Genomic DNA, 24,565 nt, shown 5'->3' on the forward strand with positions numbered 1-24,565 from the left:
AAAACGTTCTTAGTAATTAAGGTTGTTGTGGATGTGACATTGCTGTCTCTGGAAATCTTTACGAACTGGTCATGCAAACCTCTGTCAGAGATCCCCATGCCAAGCTCCTCTCCTGTGGCTGCGGAGAGTGGAGCAGGCCCCCCCTGACCTGCACTTCACTGTCTCTGCAATTATTTCCTCCATTTGGCAGGTGGGAAGCCGACACATGGAGGTGTTCGTTGAAGTCTTGGACAAGACAGCACACCAAGTGGTGCAGCCCAAATCTCATTCAACTTTAAAATTCTGTGTCTATGGTCATTTTACCACAGGAGCATCATGTCCATACTGCATATGAGCACCAGGCATTGCTTTGAAAGAGTTATTCCATCATCCTTCTCACCACCCTTCCATCTCTCAGCCTGCCCAAATTAATCTCCACCATCCACTAGAGTGGGCATCCCAGCAGAGTCCACTGCAGCCCAGGGCCACCACAGCTCTTTGGCCTCTCCTTTGCATTTGCTGCACAGTTGTGCAGTTGCTGGTTTTTCTGTTGATAAGTGGACCATAAATTAGTGCCCCAGGACTATTCCCATGCTGCAGAATCAGACGGAGCATTTGCACAGGTCATAGAAATGTAGTCCTCTCTCTCACAGTAGCACTGAGGATAATTAAAGCTCAGCCCGCACAGCTCCTGTCCCTTCTCAAGAGTGTCCCTTCTCAAGTGCTCAAGCTCAGTCCAGACTAAGAGATTTTGATGGTGTCAGTGCCCTGCCGTGCCCAGAGTCTGCTTCCAGAGTGTCCAGAGTGCCCACTGCCAGCCCACCCGTGCCCCCCTGCTGTGCCAGGGACAGGCTGACATGGGCCACAGCCACACTGAGGAAGACAGGAGCCATTAACAGAGCGCTCGCACCTGAGGTCAGGCCCTGGCGCTGTTTAATTTGCTGTTACAGACACATAGTGTCCATCTTGGAGCTCCAGGCTCCCTTCAGGGCTGCTGTCTCTGTGTCCAGTCTGCTCCCAGCTTCTACCCTTGTGGGACAGCTGGCGTGGCACTCCCAGTCCAGTGTTGGTAGAGGTAGTTGAGAGTATGCAGGTATCACAACAGGTTGGTATCACCACCTCTGCTAGAGTAATGGGATAGACGGGGGACCTGTGTGACTAGATCAGTTCAAAGGGGTACAACTCAAGGATCCTGCAGGGTCTTGTCACTTGAAGAACCATTTGTGGAGACCGCAGGAAGATCTCCTTGCTTAACATAGGACACTGAATATTCCAGAACACTGACATCTTTTAAAAGAGACAAACAGCCGATTCCTCCCCAGACCTCATGATCTGTGTTATTTTAAAACAATCTTTTTCCTCATGAGTCTAGATAATACAGGTCTTCCTTGACAGCAGTGGCCCCCAACAAGGTTTCTGTCAGCCTTCAAGCTTACTTCTTTAAAGAGCCGATGGGTCCACATTACTGGAGCTCTTTGCATCCTCTATCCACTGTACAAGGATTTGGTGGAGCCTTCCTGTTTAACATTGATACAGCAAGACAACATTGCTTTTAAAATGACCCAGCAGCGCTGCCAGCAGTGGCTGACCCCCAGACAAAGAGAAAGATTCCTCAGCCGTATCGCATAAGCACAAGGATAAAAGTGCCATGATATGACATTCCCTCATTGCCTCAGCCATCCTTTCATGTTCCCAACAATTTAACCTGGGAGACAGTCACAGCCTGAAGAGTGTGCACTTCCACAAATCTTGGAATCTCTGCAGACTTTTTTTTTGCACCATAGGCAAAGGTTTGGGTATCTCTGAAGTTTCCCCTCCTTTTCCCCGAGATGTCCTTTTGATGCTGTTCATCCTGTCTGCACCCTGTGCCTTCTGGACCTCTGTCTACTTTGCTTCAACCAAGTCTTTTATGAACAACTGATTCTCTTCCCATTTCATGTTCCAGGATGTCATGCTAGCAGTGAGCCCTCAGGTCACTGTGTTCCTGCAAAAAATTGGCAGCAAGGCTGTGACTTGGTTGCCCAAATGATGCTGAATTTTGGTCTGCATTTCATTTAGAGAGCTTCTCCACAGTCTCTTTCAGGTGACTTCATGCCAGGTTCTAACCTTGAAATCAGAATCTTTGAGCCACTGATGCCAACATCTCATTAGAAATACTGTTAGAGGCAATGGTAGCCAGTCTGTCAGTCCTGGCTCAGATCTGGAGACATGCAATCCACAGAGTGACTGAGGTTGGAAGGGACCTCTGGAGGTCACTAGTCCAAAATCCTGCTCAAAGCAGGGCCAGCTGTAACACCAGACCAGGTTACTCAAGTTTTTCTTCAGCATTCCAAGGATAAGGATGCACAGCCTCTCTGGGTAACCTGTTCCAGTACTTTTCTGTACACATAGTGAAAAAGATTTTCCTTTATATCCAGTTTGAACCTCCCTTTTTTCAACTTACGTCTGTTGGCTCTCAGTCTCCCACCAATGACTTCTTCATAGGTCTTGGGTGAGCTGCTGTTACGTTCCTCCACAGCGTCGTGTTCTCCAAACCGAGCAAGCCTGGTTCATTCAGCTTCTCCCTCTGAGTTTCTGGTGCAAGTTCTCTAGTCTTCTGATCATTCCAATGTCCATCTGTGGAGCTCACTGTGGTTTAGGTATGTCTTAGTTCAAAGGACCAAAACTGGACACAGTATTCTCGGTGTGGTCTAACAAGGGCTGAGTAGAGCAGCATACTCAGTTCCCTTGATTTATTTGCTATGCTTCTGCTAATATAGACTTCCCATCTGCAAGGGCACACTACTGGCTCTTGTTCATCTTGCTGCCTACCAAGCCCTCCAGGTTCTTCCCAGCAGAAGGGCAATCCTCAGCCTGTGTCATTTTGAAGGGTTCTTCCTTTGCTGGAAGAAATATTGCATTTTTCCTTGTTGAATTTCATAAGGTTCCTGTTAGCTCCTTCCTCCAGCCTGTCTAGGTCCCTCTGAATAGCCATAGAATCATGGAATTATTTAGATTGGAAAAGACCTTCAAGATCATCGAGTCCAACTGTAAACCTAACACTGCCAAGCTCACCACTAAGCCAAGTCCCTAAGCACCACATCTCCACGTCTTTTAAATACCTCCAAGGATAGTGACTCCGCCACCTCCCTGGGCAGCCTCTGCCAGTGCTTGACAACCATTTTGGTGAAGGGTTTTTCAAAATACCCAGACTGAACCTCCCCTGGCACAACTTGAGGCCATTTCCTCTCGTCCTATCAACTGTGCTCTGCCTCTGGGCATACGCACTGAACCTCCCAGTTCAGTGTCCTCTGCAGACTTGAGTGCACTCTGCCACCTCCCCTGAGCCCTCAAAGGTGTAAAAAAGGACAGGCCCTAGGACAGCACACCCCCTAGTGCTCTGCCCATTTTCTGGCTGTCCACCCATCTAGCCCATAACATCACAAACAGGGTATAAGGATATTGCTACAGTCAAGGTAAATTGCACTTCTCTGCTCATGCTCAAATCCAGTGAATGTATCATACAGGGCAATCAGACTGGTCAGGCGTGATTTGCCCTTTGCAAATCCCTGCTGACAGTTCCCCTTCTTTTTCACTCCCAAGGCAGTGCAACTGAAGGCCGCTACTTTGTCATTGTTTTTCAGACCATTTTACAGGATTGGTTAGAGAAAATCTCTAGGCAGGAGCAGGAGCCTGCAAGAGGTCAGTCTAAATGACCACTGCAGCACCTTGCAGTTTAGACCACATGGAAAGGTGTATCAGAGATCAAGAGAAGGATGGGAACACGTGGTTGATATCAGCTATGTGACGAGTTCTAATAAATAATGTTTCCCTGCTGTGCTTTTATAGCTGGTTCTAAGTGGTCAGTGAATTCCTCCACTATTGCAAAGGATCATGGTGAAGATGGATTAAAGATTAATGGTCAAATGGAGGCAGGGCATGTGGAAACCCAAGTCTTAGGAAGTCCTTGGAAAAAGTGCTTTGTCTCCATCTCATCCCTTTGGATTGAGGCATTTGTCTCTGCTTCCAACCCAGTGTTGTAAGCCTACTCTTTGTGAAGGACCTAGTGCCCTTTGTTTCTTCCCACTATTCAGACGGCTATCTGGAACATCTCTACTCACCAGCTGTCCCATAACTGATGGATCTTGAACTGCTTGACTTTCCTCAGCCTTGTGATAGTTCTTAGCTAGAAAAAATTGCCCTCTTTGTACATATGAAGCAGGGAAGAGGGAAAGGAAAGCAAGATTTTGACAGTACAGTCCAGAACACATCTGGAAAGCAGGAGACATAGGATCAAGTCTCTTCTCTAATAAGCAGTAGATGGTTTATGCACAACAGAATTAATTGGGCAGGGTAAACTGTGAAATTTGCCCTTCAAGAATCTGGGGAGTGACATAATTTAAAAACAGGCTTCCCAGCAGAGTATTTTGGTTGCAGACTTTGGCGGTTGGCATTTCCAGGAAAAGCTGGGTTGGCACCAGTACACAAAGCCAGAGGAAGCTCCCACTTGAGAAACCTGAGGCAGCAGGTATCTGTGCACAGGGATCTGGAGGACAAATGTCTCTATAGTACTTCTCATGATGGCTCACCTGCCCAATGTGAATCATGAAACACCAAATAAAGGTCCTGGAAAGGCCTTTTAGAGGCCACTTAGTCCAGGCCCATTGCTCTATTGATCAACTATGCTTTTGTCCTTTTCCTGTCTTGCTTATTCCTGAAGATTTCTAACGGTGAACAGATTGGCAAAGTATCATAACATAAAAAGATGACAAACTACTTTTCTTTGGGCATTTATAGGACACTGTTTAATTCAAGAGCAAACAAACTAGCCCCTTTCTTTGATTAGATTGTAGGCTAATTCGAAAAGGTACACAGTCTAATATTACACCATTCTTAATGCTGGTTGATAAATTTGATTTAGTGCTTCAGGAACTCCTTTTGGAAAAAAACAGTGATATGGAACTGGTAAGGGAAAACACTAAGCTAAGTATCATAAATTAAAGATAAATAACATCCCATAGACTCCAAGTTGAGAGGAGGAAGCTATCATGTCCCAGAGATCAATGTCTGTATTTACCCTGTCATGACTGCGGATGACAGTCAGAAGCACACAAATGCATTTCACAAGAAGATACGTGAGGGCTGCATGATTTCCAAGTGCCTCCTTGGTGAAACTCTTGCAATGCTAAGCACACAGGTAAGGTAAAACACATTTATTTGTATAGAAGTACATCTTGTAGTTGCCCCAGCAGACAGCGATTTCAGTGATAATGTGGAATTCATTGAAAACAGAAGAAATAGCTAAATAGAAATCAAAGCATATGTGCTCACTGCAGCACCCTGCAACTAAATTTCAGTGCAGGTTATTCCTGCAACTGGGGAAGAGGCCAAGTGTCAGCACTGAGAAGTCACCATGACTGAAGGTCAGCAAGACAATGACAGTGGAAGCTGATCAGTCCTCCCAGGACAAGCTTGGCAATGTGAGGGGCAGGTGGTCCTGGGAAGCGTGTGGGTTGCAGTGATACAGCCATGCTTACTAATCCAGAGACGGTTCCTTGTAAATAAGGTAGGGAGGAACAAACGTATGTGTAAAACTACTCCCTCTGCTGTAAACCTTAAGAGCCTTTGGAGGAATGTCAGGAGGGATGGCTGTAGTTATGGCTTCTATGCAATTCCTGTTATGACAATCTGACTACAGGTGTTGAGTAGCTCTTGTCACGCAGAGAGGAGGAATTTCCCACAGCTCCATCAAATTCATTTAGCCGTTTGGAATTCTGTTTCAATACAGCCAAGATGCTTCTATGGAAGATGTCAGTGGTCAGACACACTTTCCATACGCTCGTTGTCAATAGCAGACTTTACATTTAGATTTCATCACTGGTGAAACAGAAGAAATGGAGGTTAGTAGGCAAAGAAGTTAAGACTCCTCTCAGTCAGATTTCCTCTAAGGCACCTTGTTCACGCACACATCGCCTCCAGCCTCTGGTGGCACTGGTCACATTTTCACGGCAGTTGTTTCCAGTATCTGTTACTGAGAGGAAGGCCTTTTTCCCTAGCCTGCCAGGGTCCTACTGAGCAGCAGCTCTGCCCTACAGCATAGCAATGGTTCTCCCCAGTTTGGCATTGTCTGCAAACTTACTGAGTGCACAATAGCTCATTGTGCCATTAATAGGCCATTAATAAAGACATTAAACACTATCGACCCATCAGTGTCCATCCCTGAAGGATGCCCTTGGTAACTAGTTGCCACTTGGACTTCACATTGTCATGATGTCCCTTTCAGCGCAACTGTCCAGCCACTATTTCATTTACTTCACTCTCCATTTATCCAGCCCAAATCCCACCAACTTGCCTATAAGCGGACTGTGGGAGACCTTGTCAAAGGCCTTGATAAAGCCAATGCTACAATAAATCAGTACAATATCCAATGTCCTCCTGTTGTCCACTCAGGCTGTTGTCTCATTGTAGAAGGAAATCAGGTTGGTCAGGCACAACTGGCCCTTGGTAAACCCCTGCTGGCTGCTCCCAATCACTTTCTTGTCCTTCATGTGCTTGGAAATAGCTTCCAGAAGGAAATACATGGTTTTTGACCAAAGGGAAAATAGCAGGGGTATGAACTGACTAAGATGTCGACCTGCTTCTGACATTGCTGCTTGCTTCTCAGTGCCTTTTATACTGCACCTTGGTATGGCTGCAGGCTCCTAGGGGAGCTAATGAGGTTCATTTTGCTGTTCCTAGGAATGAGGAACTGTTAAACATACACACAGGAAAAAAACCCAAACCAAACAAGATTTATGTTGGTTTACCATGTAGAGGGCTGATAATGATGTAAGACTAATAAGCTGTGCAGCACTGCTGCCTACACAAGCATGCATGGTTCTCTTTTACCAGCTTACCAAGTTTAATAACACTCCCAAACTCTGCGTGGTGCGAAGCATGGCCCAGGCTCCAGCTCAGTGAAGAGCTTTTAGAAACTAATTCAATAAATATCAGGCTCTTATTATGATTCTGATGTTACGAATACCTAAAGCCTGAACATCTGGTATCAGGTAATAACAGGAGAATCTCCCCTTCCACTTTTTTAAAAAATTAGTCTTATTTTAAAGAGAAAAGCAAGAAATTCTGACTTGTTGGGTACCACTTTCTTAGAAAACAGTGGGATGATTCAACTCACTGAACTGGCAGAAAAGTATTGACTCTGTATTAATTTTCTGCCAGTTTAATGAACTGAAGAACTGCCAGAACTGGTGCAACAGAAGCAGCACAGACTCACAAGTAGTTTCAGAAAGAGGGAAGCAGAACTGCATGTACCAGCAGCAGCAAGCTGTTAGATCAACTTAGGCACCTCATTTAAATTCACCACAGAAACAGAGCTAGTACAGAATAGCAAGAATGTCTGAAGAGTCAGTTCAGGGACTTCATGAACCAGAAGATTACTCAGATAGACATTTCTAATAGCCACTGGGAAATCTGTTCTCTGTGAGCTTGTCTAAACCCTTTTCAATCTCATGCCTCTGGTGTTCATGGCATCCTGTGGCCATTCACTTCTCACGTTAGCAAGTTGTGCATAAAGTGCATGAGCTACTTTTGTTTGTTTAAACGTGCTACGCCCATACGGGTCCTCTGTTGTCAGACAGGCTGACAGCTTCTGTTGCTTCCCCATATTATTCATGATTTTATAGGTATTTGTCATCTCCCCTTCCCCCATCATCTCTGGTCACACGTGTCTGTATTACTTACACCCTGCACACGTGGAACTCAACAACCTTTTCTATCAAGTACCATAAGAAAAGGAGGTTGCTGCTCCACATGACAGTCTTCCAGGTAGAAAGAGACTGCTGTTTCCCTCCCAGCTTTTACCCACCCTGCTATTCATGTCTGCCCACAAGCAGAGCGGTCTTCCCCAGCCCACCCTAAGCAATTGCACTCTGCTCCTCCACTCCCCTGTGCCTCTGTCCCTGTTCCCATTCCAGCCTCTGTGCAGTTTCCTATCCTCCTGGTCCCCTTTACCTTTCAGAGTTAGCTGGGCTCCTCTCATTTGCAACAGTCTTCCTTGCCAACTGTATGCATTCTGTATAGCACCTCCCACTCCAGCCCAGAGCTAGGGCTGCCTCCTCACCTTGTTACATCCCCCATTCCACTTGTCTCTTTCTGTCCCTTTGTCTGCTGCTTCCATTGACTGAATGAATAAAAAAAAAAAAAAAAAAATATGGCCCCTCTCCTCAGAGCAGCCAGATCTTCCTTTTTGGTCCTCTTTTCCTCTAGGTCATGTATCACATTTCCTTTCCAGGACAGAACTTTCTAATTCTGTAACCCTACAATGCTAAACTTTTCTCTCCAAGATGTCTGCCCAGACAGCTGCCACCACAGCCACTGTATCACCAGCTGCAGCCCTGCCACTACCATGCCACTCACAGCAGGTGGGTTCCCTCCCACATGGATCCAGAGGTCACACATTTGTCATCCTCTGGTTTTCCACTCATTGTCTCTTCCTCATACCGAAATCTCCATCTAGAAATTGTTTCAGATGCTCCCTTGGTGAAGAGCTTCTTTCTCTCCCTCTATTTCCCCTCAGCTCAATTTATTCCCCCACACCTCCTTCAACTGCCTCCCATCGCTTGAGCTTGTTGGGAAGGACTTCATCCCTGGCTTTGTGCTTCCAGCACCAGTTCATTGTTCAAATACTGCTGGCATCTTGTAGCTCAGGAGGCTAAGGAGCATCTTTCGTAGTGCATAGAGAGCGTTCCACTCTTGACTGCTTTACTGCATGATGAGGACTTGCCAAGGCTTGGAAGGACAACTGCTGAGTTTCCACAACCCAAAGCAGGGTGCCAGCACTGGTCTGGCACCACCTGTCTTCCCCAGACGTCCCTTCAGTGGCTGCTATATAGCACACCTGGGTGCCAGGAGAGATCTTGCACGGAATCTGCCACCACTAATGACAGTGCTAATGACAATGACCAGGTGGGATCCATGCAGATGGTAGGGAGGATACACCAAGGACAGGGCCTGCATTGAGGAGACACATCCTCACTTCTGTCCCTCCTCATCTCATCCTCTCCTGAATGTTGTCCCCTGAGTCCACCTTAGTGCCCCAGCTTCCACTTTTATAAGTATGGTGAATTCACCAAGTATGGTGAATGTACACTGTAAGACCCACACCTCTCTTCTGCCCTGGGATGAGGCTTCCTCCAGAGCGTATCAGAGGAGTGAAGCTGTGAGGAGATCACTGGCCTTAACCTCCTGGAGACTCATGGTACAAGAGGTCTCAAAATACCTCATCAGTGCTGGAACAGAGTTCACTCCTGGGCTCCGGGGAAGAATCCTCTGCAAGAGCTGTGCCTTAGTTGCCATTTCCAAAGTCTGACCTCTGCAAACCAGGGGAGATTTCAATAGTGCAATAAGGGCCCAAGAGCAGAGCTCTATGCCTTTAAGATGTCCCTCAATAGTGAAGCCTTTTGGAGAGCATCCAGCACGTATCAGCTGGGCCTGCCAATGGTTAAGGGTGCCAACCAAGCCCTGCTGCTGGTCCTGCTCATTAAGTATAGCCTTCTACACCTGTTACACATGGTGAAGGTACTGAGCCTGGTGGCAGAAACAGGCCTTTTGCCCGGCCTCTGTCCTCCTCGCCTGGATTCCCCAGGCAACCCACCACCAGCTGAGAGCCAGCACACAGGGTGCTGCCAGGCAGGAGCAGACACACAGCTTTCACAGTATCTTCCTTGCCTTTGGGGAGCAGCTCAGTTTGCTGAATGGTTTCCTGTTCACCATGAAAGGTCAAAAACCAGCATCACTAAACACCCTAGGGTCTCAGGTGATTCTTTGTACTCTATAGGTCCCATTTTGCTACAGCCACAAAATGGGATGGAGAGATTTTCTTGAATAATCCCCATTATGAAAGCCTGCCTTCATAGACAAGTAGTGGTTGTTCCTAAAAGACTGACAATGGATCTGGCCAGTGTCATCAACATCAGATACTTCCTGAACTATGGTCAGCAAGATCAAGTAGATTGCATTATGTTGACTTTAATATCGGGTAGTGCACTAGTTGATCCAGAAGATGAGTGTATCCCACATCCCTATTTTGCTCCTGCTGTGAGCAGCTTCTGCAGGACCAATGCCACCTGAGCAACCTTCACCTCTGGCCTCATAACCAGAGGTTTTGGGCTCCAAGCACCCTGACTCTCCTGGGTGGAAAACTGGTTGGATGGCCAGGCCCAGAGAGTGGTGGTAAATGGAGTTAACTCCAGCTGGAGGCCAGTGACAAATGGTGTCCCCACGGCTCAGTGCTGGGTCCAGCCCTGTTCAATGTCTTTATCAATGACCTGGATGAAGGCATTGAGCGCACTCTTAGCAAGTTTGCAGATGACACTAAGCTGGATGGAAATGTTGATCTATTGGAGGGTAGAGAGGCCCTGCAAAGGGATCTGAACAGGCTGGACCGCTGCGCTGAGACCAATGGGATGAGGTTTAACAAGGCCAAATGCCAGGTCCTGCACTTGGGGCACAAGAACCCTGGGCAGCTACAGACTAGGAGAAGTCTGGCTGGAAAGCTGCCTAGAGGAGAAGGACCTGGGGGCTTGACAGCGACGGAACATGAGCCAGCAGCGGAGGAGGCCAGGTGTGCTCCCCGCAGCCCTGCTGCCCCTTGGCCCTGGTCTGAGCTGGGGTAGGAAGGGCCATGGGCTCCCCAAGAGCTGTGGGGCACTGGTTTGGCTGCAGAGGCCCTGGGTGCTGGTGCAGCTGCTGGAGCAGCCCCAGGTCGGCTCGCGGCTGGGTTGTGCTCAGCGCTCCGGGGCCCTTGGCTTTGCCGGGCTGGGACCAAACCCTTCCCAGCCTGAAGGTGACACCGAGTGTCGAGAGAGCAACTGTGAGACTGCAGAGACAGGAGAGGGGAATGTGAAAAGAGGTGTTTTGAACAACAACAAACACTGTTTATTCCTTAATCCTAGACTAAGGTGTTTCTCCCTCTACAACATGACTCGCAGCCCAAGATCGCTGCTGTTTCCACCCGACCTGTTTCAAAGTCCATCGCCGTGTCGGGCAGCCGGGTCGTGGGGTGGGCAGGAGCAGGTCCGGCAGTGTCGGAAGATGCGACCTTGGGAGGGTGGTGGCCATGGCGCGGGAGCGGCAGGAGGTGCTGGAGGGCGGAATGGAAGGCCGGCAGCCCCGGGGAGCTGCCCGGGATCCGGACCTGGCCACCAGTCTGGGCGTGGAGGGGGCCCAATGAACAGTGGGGCAGGAGGTGAGCGGCGCTGAGGTGAAGGCGCGGATAGAGCCGGAGCCGCCTCTGGGACGTGCTCAGGGCTGTCTGTGCAGCGCCGTTTGGCCGGGGCTGGACCAGCACTGGTGCTCGGGGCGTCGGGGTCGGCCCATGGCTCGGTCGCTGTGGGGCTGGGGGCTGCAGGGCTCTGGGAGTCGTTCTCCTGCTCCTCACGCGTTGGTGCTGCCGCTTGGCCATGCGGTGGCCATGGCCCAGGAGCGGCAGGAGGTGCTGGCAGCGCATCCCTCGCAGGCTCTGGAGCTCAGGATTGAGCTGGGCTCATCCTGCCGACCAGCCAAGGAAGCCAAGTGGGCCTGGGAGCTGGCTGGTGAGGGGGCTCAATGTCTTGTGGGGCAGGAGGTGAGCGGCGCTGGGGTGAAGCCACAGGTGGGGTCAGAGCCGCCTCCGGGATCTTCTCGGGGCTGCGTTTGCGGCGCCGTTTGGCTGGGACTGGACCGGCACTGGTGCTCGGGGCGTCGGGGTCGGCCCATGGCTCGGTTGCTGTGGGGCTGGGGGCTGCGTGGCTCTGGGCGTCCTTCTCCTCCGTGGTTCCTGTCGACGCCGGAGCATCCGCTCCTCTCTTCTTTGGCCGCTCGGCCTCCTGCCCGGGGCCGCGTGGGGCTGCAGCCGGGGCTCGCTCTCCTTCCCCAGGGCTTTGGTGTCCCCTCCTGAGGAGCTCGGGCTGAGCTCTCTGGAAGCAGGGGCTGTGGAAGAAGTGCAGCTGCGGATCGCAGAGGACAGGAGTCAGTGCCAGCATTGCCAGAAGGAGGAAGAGAGAGATTCTCTAGCCAAGCGTTTGGCTGGGACAAAGGGCTCTCAGTGGCCTATGAAACCTCCAGCTTAGGCTGAATAAAATATTGGGATGGAGCTTTTGTAAGTAGGGACCATGCTGGGGTTCTCAGTATTTGGGAGGAGAGAAGCATAGGGTTTTCCAAGCCTGAAAAATGAGGGAATGGTGGAGAACCCCAAATCACTCAGCATGGAATGGTCAGCGTTCGGTAGATGCCACAAGAAGATTGGAACTTTTGGTTCAGCCGGATAGAGAGCAAGCACAGAAAGAGCCCCAAGTGATGGGACTGTGCTTGCTTTTCACAGCTGCAACCAAGTCCCTTTGGTCAGCACTTCTGCTCCTCCAAAATCCTGCCCTTAGAATTCCTGACAACCACCCCAAGACAAACTCAGGCCGCGTGCTCCCACCCCCATCCTGGCTCCCTGTCTGGGAAAGGTTTCTTCTAGCTGAATGTGACCCTCTCCCCACCAAATGTCTTGAGTGTTTCCTCATGGGGGAGGAACTCACGTACCTTGCCCAGAGAAGATCCTGCTGCTGCCATTGCTTGCAGCTTCCCGACAGAGATAGAGATGGAAGAATCTCCTTCCATCATGCGGAATCCATGGAGGTTCAGTTGGAGGATGAAGCCTCCCATGGACTCAGTTTCAAAGATCCTCCTCCCCAGGACTTCCTTGCAGAAGAGTTCTTCTGCGATGACAACGCAGTTTCCGTCGTCGGCCCACCAGATTGACTGGAAGTGATGGCTGCAGACGATCTTCCAGAGGTTCTTGAGGAACCTGCGGGCTGAAGAGGGGCTGGGTTTGGCACAGCTGTCCTCCCACCACTGATACCAGAGGCTGGGCAATCCGCACTCATCAGGCTTACACTGAAAGTTCTCTCCTGTGAGAGGTGTGCTGGCAGCATCCCCGGGTGCTGCCATGTCACGTCCTGCGTGGCTGGGAGAAGATGAAGGCACCAAACCAGGCTCCTCCGTGTCGGAGGATGAGTCTGGTGAAGGTGACTCCATGCCGTCTCTCATGGCTGAGCCGGGTTGCAGCTTGGAGCCTCGTCCCTTTGGCTGAGCAGCAAGACGGAGTCCTGCCTGTCAGCGGCTGAAGGGCTGTGGCGTCTGGTGCCCGGGCAGCAGCTCGACCAGTGCCCTGGGTCACTGTGACGCCTGCGTCCCATCACTGTGACCTCACCGTGTGGCACGCGTCTCCTGGCGACAGGAGCTGGGAGGCAGCGCAATTTCTAAAAAGTCCTGTTGTCTTACGTAAATGCAGCTTGCAACTGAAATAAACTGGTGCCCCAACTCAGAATACGGATTTTGGGTTCTCTTGCATGGCCGTGCTGCAGCACCAGCCTGTTCCTAAAGGAATCCTTGAATCATAGAGTCATTTAAGTTTAAAAAGGACTTTCAGATCAAGTGCAGTTGCACCCTGAACGCTGGCAAGCCAACCACTAAACCACGGAGCAAGCACGACATCCGCATGGCTTTTCAATCCCTCCCTTAGTAAATCCCCCACTCCCCTGGGCACCCACCTCACCAGAGCCTCCTTTGGGGGAGCTGCAGAGAGCGATGAGGTCTCCCCTCAGCCTCCTCTTCTCCAGGCTATGGAGAAAAACGGCCTTTAGGGATGTGCAAGAGGGACACTGTTAGTCATCAGTGGGAATGAGGAACAGTGGAGCACATCCAGGGATGGGGTCATTCCCAAAGGATTGGGGGTGTCTCCAGGATGGGGCTGTCCCCAGGGAGGGATGACAAGGCTGCAGTGCTGGACATCAAAAAGCCCCAGAGCTGCAGTTCTTCCCTTGGCCTCCTCCCCCCCCATGCAGAAACACCCGTGCCCTCTGCTGTGGAACAACCCCCGCTCTGGGATTTCAACCATAACTGGCAGGAAAGGAAAGAGGAGCAAATGCTGGATTCTGCACCTGGGACGGGTCGTGCTGGGACCAAGGATAAAGTGGGAGAGGAGTGGCTGGAGAGGAGCCAGCAGTGGCCCAGGTGGCCAAGAAGGCCAGTGGAATCTTGGCCTTTATCAGAAACAGCATGACCAGAAGGTCCAGGGAGGTTATTCTCCCTCTGTACTCGGCACTGGTGAGACCGCTCCTCGAATCCTGTGTCCAGTTCTGGCCCCTCACCACAAGAAGGATGTTGAGGCTCTGGAGCGAGTCCAGAGAAGAGCAACAAAGCTGGTGAAGGGGCTGGAGAACAGGCCTTATGAGGAGCGGCTGAGAGAGCTGGGGGTGTTTAGCCTGGAGAAGAGGAGGCTGAGGGGAGACCTCATTGCTCTCTCCAACTACCTGAAAGGAGGTTGTGGAGAGGAGGGAGCTGGGCTCTTCTTCCAAGTAACAGGGGACAGGACGAGAGGGAATGGGCTCAAGCTCCACCAGGGGAGGTTTAGGCTGGACATCAGAAGAAAATAGGCCTCAAGCTCCACCAGGGGAGGTTGAGGACATCAGAAGAAAATATTTCACAGAAAGGGTCATTGGGCACTGGCAGAGGCTGCCCAGGGAGGGGGTTGAGTCACTTCCCTGGAGGTGTTTAAAAGACAGGTGGATGAGGTGCTGAGGGACATGGTTCAGTTATTGATGGGAATGGTTGGACTCGATGATCCCGGGGCTCTTTTCCAACCTAGTGATTCTATGATTCTATTCTATGAGACGCGCCGTGCCCAGAGGGCGGTGGGCTGCTGGTGGGCAGCAGCTCGCTGGGAGCCAGCAGAATCCCCTGGCAGCTGGGAGGACAAACGGCATCGTGGGGCACATCCAGCACAGCACGACCGGCCAAGAGCGGTGACTGCAGGGTTTGGCGTTGCTGCTCCTCCCCTTGAGCGCTGCGTGCAGGTGGGGCCCTGGGGTTTGAGAGGGGTGGGAAGGTGTCCAGAGGAGGGGAAGCAAGGTGGTGAGGGCTGGAAGGCAGATCCTGTGAGGAGCGGCCGAGGAGCCCGGGGGGTTGTGGCTTTGCCAGCTGCAAGGCTGAAGTTATCCCCAGAGGGGACGTACGATGGGCAGGAGGAGGCCAGGTGTGCTCCCCGCAGCCCTGCTGCCCCTTGGCCCTGGTCTGAGCTGGGGGAGGAAGGGCCATGGGCTCCCCAAGAGCTCTTTTCAAGTTTAGTGATCCCCATCCTTGGAGGTGTCCAAGGGCAGGTTGGATGGAGCTAGGAGCCCCTGTTGCAGTGGGACGTGTCCCTGCCCGTGGCTGGGGGGGTGGGAATTCTACGGGCTTCGAGCTCCCCTCCCCTACCCCGCGTCCTCCTCCCCCCCCAGCCCGCTCCCCTAAAATGGCCGCTGCCCCCGCCCCGCTCCCATTGACGTCTCAAGCACCGCCCGGCCTCTCCTTCCCCTCCCCTCATTGTCAGCGCCCGCAAACCCGCTCGAGCCTCGCTGCCCCCCAAGCTCCGCAGCCCGGGGAGGGCAGGCGGGGGCTCGCGCTGCCCCAGGTACGCGGGGGCGGGGATGGGGGGTTGGCGGCGTGCGGGCCGGGCGGCGGGCCGGGGGGGCCGCGGCGGGACCGGCGGGGCGGGAGGAATGCGAGGCATCCGCTTTGTCTCGGTGCGCGGCGGAGAGCGCGCGGCTGCCCGGGGAGGTCGCTAACCCCGCGGGCGCATCGCTGGAGTGCGGCGTTTGGAGCTTTCCGAACTCTGAGAGCACGGGCTTGCGGCGAATAACCAGTTTCCCCACCCCCTCTCCCCGTGTTCTTCCTTTCCTGTTGCTTGTTTGTGCGGAATTCCTCCTCCTTTCCCCAGCCCCGAATCCCCCCCCCAGCCCACCCGCGTTGGTTGTTTCGGGAATAACCTTCTCGCTTTTCTACGAGTTTTTCGGACTTGGTGAATCGCTTCTTGGTGTGAGGGAGTTCATCTCGTAACCTTCCTTTTCATAGTCGGCAGGTACGGCTGGGCTCGAGGATCTCAAGGTCTTTTCCATCCAAATGGTGCTGTGATTATTGTCTTTGTAAAAGTTCCCCGTTCGCCTGCTCCCGGCGTCCCACGTGCTGCCCAAAGCCAAGGAATCGCAGCCCTTCAGCGGTGTCCTTGGTGACCGCGCTTCCATTGCACATCTGCATTTTTCTTCCCTTCTAATGCTCCATCTGAAGCCTTTAAACCAATTAAACACGAGTTAAAGTGACCATCCCAGCTGATCTGCGCATTTGAGTTGGGCTCAGTGGGATTAGATGGTAATTGCTGCGTAAAATCTGTTAAAGTCCTCCGCAGAACCCCAGTGCCGGTCCTCGCAGCGTGCAGTGGTTGCGTTCCCACCGGGTCTGTAGGTGACAGCGGCCCTGGGCGGGTGAGTACCTCTCTGAGCAGTCCCACACAGCAATGACAGTGAAAGGGGGAAGTATTTTTACAACCCTAGAGTCGTCTCAGGCATTCAGAGCTTAGGGAAAAAATGCAGTTCCTTACCGCATGCCTCCAGTCTCTTGGCAGAGGCACGCATCTCCTGGCCTGCTGGAGGGCGAGGAGGGACAGTATTCCTCAGTGTTTCTGCTCTCTGACTGAGTACAAAACCCACAGCTATGTGCTCTGGTCAGTTGAGGCAACCCGTGGCCAGTAGTTCGCTCCGTGGCCGTTCTGTGTCTGTGGCACTCACAGGAGCGTAATTCCTCCATTGTGTGGGCTCTGCAGCGGTAAGGGCAGCAGAAAACTGCCTGCCTGGTCGACACTCCGGTCCCAGTGCACCGAGAGGCTCGAGGGAGTGCGGGTCATGCGGGATGCTGGGGTGCAGGACATCTTCTAGGATTGCATCCTGGCAGTGGGGGTGGCCAGGGCAGCCGGCCCTCTGTACTGCGCCAGGAGCTGTGGGGAGGAGGATGGGGAGAGCGGGCGGCTGTGTTTCTCTTGGATGTGTGGCTGAAAGTTCCTGTGGGCAGGAGTGAATCCGGGGTAAGGGGTTGTGAGGAATCAGAGCGACTCAAGAGTAGGCAGGGCTCAGTAACTAATGCCTGTGCTGCTATTCTGATCTGAGCTCTTAAGCCCGCTAGTTTTCACCATAATCCTATAAATGATAAAGTTTCTTCACTGTACAGGGCGATGTGACTGATTTCTACTTTCTAGGTAGTCAAAATAAGTTACGACAATGTGAGCTCTTCACTAACCCTCTGGCTTTCTCTGAGCTCTGAAAATTTGACCTAACTGAGTAACTAAGTGACTGAATTTGTTTAACATGAGTGAGGAAGTGTAGGACCAGCTCTTGTTAAAAAAGAGTACTACCAAATGTGGCTGTTATCAGAAATGGTCGTGTTTAAAAGCTTGGTGTGCCTGACAATCTAGACCACATTATTTTGTTTGTTAAAGTGGGTTGGTGATTACGTCTTTGAGCATGACCATACCACAGTGTTATGCACAGGTACTCTGAGGTTGTGTTCATGATCCATGAAACCTTTCCTTCCCACTGAGGGCTGCAGTCGGTGAAGAACCAGGCAACGTGTGCCTCCTACCCCACAGAAGCTTTTTAGAAAGTGTGGCTGGCCTGACTGAGCCAAATGACAGAACAGGACAATTTTGATAGAATTGTTGCAAATAATCTTTTTAGGAGGCCACTTGGATGATTGTGATCGTTGGTGCAAATGCAGGTCATGGGAACCCTTAAAACACATAGGAAGGGAGAGTACTGGTTGTGGTGGTTATAGCTTTGTTATGTGTTCCCAAAACCTGGTGTACTGTCTCTTTGCCTTGTGTACTGTTTGGATCTGCATGTGTGGAGTAGAAAGCACAAATGGTGTCAAACACTTGGTGACAGCTGATGGGGGAATGTTGCATGCCAGCACTGCGTGTATCCCTGGTGCTGGTGGTCTGCTGCATCCTTCTGTGCTGTTATTTCCCTTGCTTTAGACAGGCTGTGTCTGTGGAGGGCTTTCAGTCCTTTAATCTGACCGTAGAGCAGATCTTTCTCTCTATAGTTGCTGGAGGTGGGATTCATCTCCCTGTCCAAGCTCACATGCTTGCTAGAGTAACAGGGGAAAGCAGCCCTTGGGTGATCATGGCCACCCACTGCAGACCTTGTGGACAGTCACAGCTCTCTGGATTTGAGGGTTTAGGGCTGGAGGCAGGAACACTTTGGTGGAAGAACCACAAATGGTTTGCCTTTAATTGTCTGGAGTTAGGAGCCTTCATAACCACCCTGACTCCGAGAGGGCACCGTGGACGTGCTCGTCCCGCAGAGTCTGTGTAGATGATCAAATCTGAAGCATGGCATTGGATGTCAGCCACCAAATGTGGCAATTTAGGCCTTAATCTTCTTGTGTCTCTGACTTTGTCTTGGTAGGATTTTGCAGTGATGTTCCCTGTGGAGGCCCTACTCTGTCCATTTGGGGCAGTAAGGCACAGTTCAGCCCTGTGTCCTTTAACCCTCGCCGGGGTAGGGTGTGACGCGCAGGTGCAGCAGCAGCCTTAACCAAGCACTCTGGCACTGCACACAGCAGCATAAACACCGGGTGCAGGCAGTTTTTTCCTTTCCTGTAAAACAGGGATGTGATTATTTCGATGCTTTCTTGCAGTGATTGTACTGGAAATTTAATCTAAGATTCTCATAGAAACGCAATCTGTAAAGGTGAAAGCACTCTTACAGTACAGGGCTGAAAAGAGAGGCAATGCTTAGAAAATATGAGTTTTAGTGTTATCCTTAGCGATCAGTCTCCTGTGAAGCCTTTTGCCAGGAGAGGTGGGTAAGCTTTGCCAGTGGTGGAACCCTTTAGGATCCACACGAATAACCCCAGAAATCAAATGGATCTTTTATTCGCTTAGGAACAAAGTTGCCAAAATACACAGCTATGACTGTAAGGAAACATCAGCTGGTAGGTTTGTTTCTGTGTGACAATGGGCAGATGAGAGCTGCTGCTCACTGCTGCAACTCTGTCAGCTTGGAGGAGAGGCAAGGATTTTCCCATCGTCCCCAGTCCTGGTCTTGGAAAGCACTAGGTCAATGCAGGTGGGCACTGTGGCTGGAGGAGGTGGGTTTGTCTTGCCCCTCTTCCTGGTCACGTTCTCCTCCAGGTGCCCTTTCCAGCTCTGCCTCAGCCGACGCAGACTCCGTGCAGCCATGGGGAGGGAGCTGATCTAGGTGAAAATTAACCATCAGCCTCCCCACACCTCCTTTATCCCTGCCCCGATTCCCAGCCTGGCTGCAGAGTTACTTTTGTTTGGCCAGGAGAGGGGAGAGCAGGGTCAGAAGGGGGTAGGGTCGGTGCAGGGCCACTTAAAAAGACAGTAGCATGTGGACTAGTCCCTGCATGTAAACATTTATAGTTCTGAATTTACTTAACTAATTGGTTTTTAAGACAGAGATTAAGTCATAGTTTGACCTGCCATACAGACCAGGCCATAGCATCAGACCTCGCTTAGTATCAAATTAACTCATTAACTGAGCCATTTTGAGGTTTGCAATTTCAAATTGATGGTTCGGGGGTATTGGTATAATAAATATAAGACTTTTTTGTCATGAAAACTCATGTTCCTTAGTTGGATTTGTGATCATTTGTCTCAGAAGTAGGAGGACAGATTTCATTCTGACATGCTGCAGACAGTGTTGTGGCCAAGACCAGGCATATATCCTTGAGTGTGCACTGCAGCCTCTGAAACAGCAGAGCAGCAGGAGATGTGAACTGAGGCTTTCTTAGCTCTAGTAGGAATCGAATTTGGTGGTTAATATTACAAAACCCCTGAAGCTCAGGACTCATGTGTCAAGCTGCATGGCAGGAGAGACAAGCATCTGCTTCTGTGGGTGATGTGAGTGAGCACGTTGTTGTATCGCCTGGGTAGACCTGTGTCTGTACACCTCATTAAGTATTGCAGTGTTCTAACTGACCTCTAAAAGGGTGGCTTCAGCCAAAGCTGAAAATACACATTTCTGTGTGGCTGATTACAATGAACATAAGCTCAAGCAACTTTAACTCAGGCATTTTTATTTTTACCTTGAATGTTTACTTTTCACATTTTCCTGTGTTGTCGCATGCAATTCAGACGCGTGCAGGAATGTTAAAGAGCTGTAGGCTGTGCAGTGTGGGCTCCTGGCAGCAGAGCTCTGCTTCCTAGTGGCATCTGCTCTGCTGCTGTGTGCTGCAGGCAGCACAGCATCTTACAGCTTGGAGTGACAGGTTCTGCTGCAGTGCTGCACCCTCCCTATGTGTTGCAGCAGAATCTGTCAGACTTTGTTTTCATGTTCTTTCTTAAAACTGCTGGTATATAAATTGATTTTAAAGGCAGTATCTGGGTATTAAGCTACAGCACAGGCTTGTGGCTTGCCCATTGGGTTGGTTTTAAAAACTGAAGGATGTGTTTCCAAAGCTGAAAGACGGCTGCAGAGGCTCTAAGCTTGTGCTGATCATCTGATTCCACTGCAGCACTTTGAGCTGCTTTTGCCTTTGAGGTACCTCTGCCTCACGTGGGAGCGCAGTGGGTTACCTTAAAGGGAAAATCTGATGAAACTGCTTTAGGAACTTGTCGTTACATGTGATATCTTAGTGGAATTTACCAGAATAGAAAGGAGATTCCTGACATAGGATCTGGAACAGAGCTGAAAAAAACCCATTAATTCCTCAGGTAGTGTGAATTATTTGGAAATGTGTTTGTTTTTACTGGAGAACAAGAATTCCTGTGTTATAATAAATAACGGTTAGTGCTGTGTTGTGAGAATTTGAATGTGGAGCAGTTGAGAAATCTTGATGAAGCATCTTCTTGCTCCATTGTTTGTGTACCATTCTGTGTATATATTTTTTATATAAAATACATATAATTTTTTTTATATATTTATATATAATATAGGTATTTTATATATATATATATGTATGTATATATATGCTGTTGGGGATTGTCCATGGTGTTGCTGGGTAAGATTACCATCAGCATAGAGGGATCGTATGTAAAATGGGGGTCTTCTTGTTTCTAAGTGAGATTTGGCTGCATATGCCCTTAAATTCTCTGGATGTTGCCTTCAGGTAGGTTTTTGCGTTGTGCAGAGTGTAGCAACAAGCAGCACAGCTTGGAATAGGACATTTCTTTTTGTCTGAAAGAAACTGTCAGAGAGGTGCTGTGAAGCAAGGGTTGGCGCAGAGCTGTGAAGCTGTGTGTAAAGGTGAGTATGGGAACAATGCTGTCCCTGCTGTGGAGGGAGTGGGGCTGTTTAGGTGTGGTGACTGGAAGATGGAGAGGGAGCTCTTTGGGTGCTTGGTGTCTCAAAAGTGCAGGCAGCAAATGAGCTCCTGGTAGCTGAGTGTTCAATAGCTATGGGTGCAAGCCTGGCTTTAGGCACAGGCAGAGTAAAACAGCAACTGCTGAGTGAAGAAACACAGTTGTGCCCTGTTGTTTGCCTTGATTGCCATATGCCACCTTGATTGCCATGCCGCTGTCCCTGAGCTGGGGTTGCTGTCACTGTGTGTTCTCTGAGCAGCACCAGGGGCAAGCCTCATGCTCTAGCTTTCTTTCTCTGACTGTCTTACAACAGCAACATTCTCTCAAGCTCTTACTCACAGATCCTCTCTGTTCACTCTTCCCTCTGGTGCTTATGTTTTAAGCTGTTGCAGAGAAAGGCCCTTCCCCACCTGCCTCGTTTTTTCTTCCTTTCTGATTTTTTCAGAGCTTTCTGCGTCGTGTGTCTCCTGTGGCTGCTGGAGTGTGTGGCTGGGAATGCTCCACACTGGCCTGGCCCCAGAGCCTCTGGAAACAGGGGACCCACTGAATACCTCTCCCCTGCCAAAACAGGTCTGGTAGCAGTGAGCTGGTCAGGGTCAGCAAAGCGGCAGTGGCACAGCAGTGACATGGGGGCTGTGTGAGTAACAGCACTGCGGGCACGCTGAGGGAGAAGGTTGTTCTCTGGCGAGGTGGTGTCTGAAATGTTGCAAGAGTCAGGTGCATCTTTCTACAGATCAGGTTGCTCAAAGCCCCGTCCAACCTGGCCTTTGAATACTTCCAGGGATGGGTCTTCCTCAGCTTCTCTGGGCAACCCGGGCCAATGCCTCATCACCTTCATCATGAGAAGTATGTTATGTCTGATCTAAACCTGCCTTTTTTTTTGTTTGAAACTATTGTGCCTTGTTCTATCGCTACAGGCCCTGGTAAAAAAAAAAATCTCTTTTTGTCTTACTTATAAAACCCCATTTATACATTGAAAGGCTACAACAAGGTCACCCAGAGCCTTCACTTCTCCAGGCTGAACAGCCCCAACTCTCTCAGCCTTTCTCCACAGGAGAGGTGTTCCAGCCCTGGGATTGTACTTGTGGACTCGCTTCAGTCTTTCTGTGTTCCTTGGAGCTGAACACAGAGCTCTGAAGGGTTCTCACCAGCGCAGAGTCAAGGGGCAGGATCTCCTTCATCACCCTGCTGACCTTGATGCTTTGGATGCAGCCCAGGACATAGAATCACAGAATCACTAGGTTGGAAAAGACCACCAGGATCATCGAGTCCAACCATTCCCATCAACCATTAAAGCATGGTCCTCAGCACCTCATCCACCTGTCTTTTAAACAACTCCAGGGAAGGTGACTCAACCCCCTCCCTGGGCAGCCTGTTCCTGTGCCCAGTGACCCTTTCTGTGAAAAATTTTTTTCTGATGTCCAGCTTGAACTTTCCCTGGTGGAGCTTGAGGCCCTTCCCCCTTGTCCCCCTGTCACTTGGGAGAAGAGCCCAGCTCCCTGCTCTCTACAACCTCCTTTCAGGTAGTTATAGAGAGCAATAAGGTCTCCCCTCAGCCTCCTCTTCTTGCTTTCTGAGCTGTGCATGCAGGTTGCCAGCTCATGCCCAGTTTTTTGTTCCCCAGTACCCAAAGTCCTTCTCAGCAGGGCTGTTCTTGTTTTCTTCATGGTCTGTACTGATGCTGGGATTGCCTTGACCCAGATCCAGGAAGTTGCAACATGGTAAATTCTGACTGTCTCTAAGGGACATGAATTGTCTCCCCGAGGTTGGTCTGTCACGGGAAGAGGGCCCAGGGGCTCTGACGTCCCTGACCTTGGAGATTTTCACAATTTGATGCCATCCTGAGCAACGTGCTCCAGCTCTTGACACTAAACCTGCTTGGAGCTGGAGCTGGACAAAGTTCTGTGACATTTGAGGCTGATCTCATCCCATTACTGGTGAGCAAGATGAGACAGAAAATGTGGATTTCCCACTCCTTTTCTCCTCTGTAGAAAGGAACAGCCTGGCGGGGGAAGCAGCGTGCGCCTGTCTTGGTGCAGCCAAGCCAGTCCTTCCTTCCTGTGAAACAACCTTCCTTCCTTCAGTCCAGGGAGTACAAGGGGGAGAAGGACACATAAATAACTATGCAAGGGAGCAGGGTTAGCCAGACATGCCCTGGAAAAGTGCTGGAGGGAGATCCTCTGCTGCAGTTTGTGACTTATGCTCAGCTTTTCACTCCCCACTTCTTAAATGTTCTGTAAGAAAAGCATATGCCCTCTTGGCTCTGTTCGTCATTCAGGATGGGATTCAGATAAATTGATGCTTGGTATTAAGCCAGCAGATTTCTTCATTAGCATCTTGTCTAATGCTTGCAGGAATACGTGTGCTTCGGGAGCAATAGCATTTGTCTGTCTTCTGCCTGGAGAACCTGTTGTCCATTGTCCATTAGATCCCAGTGGGCTTAAGAGCAAATGCAAGCTGTCCAGCAGAACTGCCAATTTCTTGTTATTAATGAGTATTTCAAGATTATTGTTTTTCTAGCAGCATGAAACTAAGAATTTGGAACAAATTTTCCCCATGATAGTCATGAGTCCCTTGGCAGGCTGGTAGGAGCTGTGAACTTGGAAGGCGGTGATGTATTCAGCCCTGTCTGTGCGAGAAGTACTGCTCAGCACCTTCCTGCTGGAAATCCTGTCTCTCACTTCTGACTCCAGACAGCTTCCTGCCTGTGTACAGAAGGAGGCAGCTGGATGCTCTGGATGGTCTTTTCCCTGGGGTGTTCTGCTATGTCAGTGCCCACCCTCATCAAAGGAGTTGCTGTGTGCAAGTGAATGAGGAATAACTCCAGCCTGTTGCTGGTCAGAGGGAGCAGAGGCATCTCTGCCTTCTCTTTCTGCATTGAGGAGAATCCCAACAGTGCCTACTGAATGAACCATCCAGTCCCAACACCTCAGAATTCTAACTCATGGAGAGCATCAAGCCTTCCCTCAGCTCTCCACACAGAGCAGGGTCTGTAGCACAGTGCGCATGGCTGGTCTCTGCCTGCCAGTGCAGAGGATACACTTACCCTTTTGGGCCGTTTGCCTGGTTTATGGCACAACACTGCATGTCCCACATGTGAAATGCCCAGTGTCCTTTTGAGACGCTCAGCCTGCAAGTGTAAATATTCCGTCCATAAATTCATCAAGGGTTTAGAATGGGCCATTTTCAATGGCACGACTGCATGGTGTCATAACACCATCATGGCTGCTTGTCTCATCATCTCCCTATTGTCAGTGGAGCGTTAATTTTGAGGCCAATATGTTTAAGTCCCCACAGCTACAAGTGTGCTCTCACAATGGCAGCGTATTTCTTAAAAAATTCAGACTATGATCTGTTTGTAAGAGTTATTTTATTTAATTTTTTGTTACCTGAGGGTATTTTCAGCAGTAAATTGAACACAAAAGATTTCTTTTAGAGTCTGACAAT

General features: G+C 50.3%; 1 protein-coding gene across 1 annotated transcript in view; it reads left to right on the forward strand.

Annotated features, from left to right (window-relative positions):
• The first annotated feature begins 15,347 nt into the window (after positions 1 to 15,347).
• The window catches only part of LUZP1 (leucine zipper protein 1), a 42,139-nt gene continuing 32,921 nt past the window's right edge, over positions 15,348 to 24,565 (forward strand). The window contains exon 1 of the mRNA XM_069875028.1: positions 15,348 to 15,433. The gene's annotated coding sequence lies outside the window, so the exon portion shown is untranslated. The remainder of the gene's footprint in view (positions 15,434 to 24,565) is intronic.

This window comes from Phaenicophaeus curvirostris, chromosome 23 (assembly GCF_032191515.1).
Source record: "Phaenicophaeus curvirostris isolate KB17595 chromosome 23, BPBGC_Pcur_1.0, whole genome shotgun sequence".
In the NCBI taxonomy this organism is placed as follows: Eukaryota; Metazoa; Chordata; class Aves; order Cuculiformes; family Cuculidae; genus Phaenicophaeus; species Phaenicophaeus curvirostris.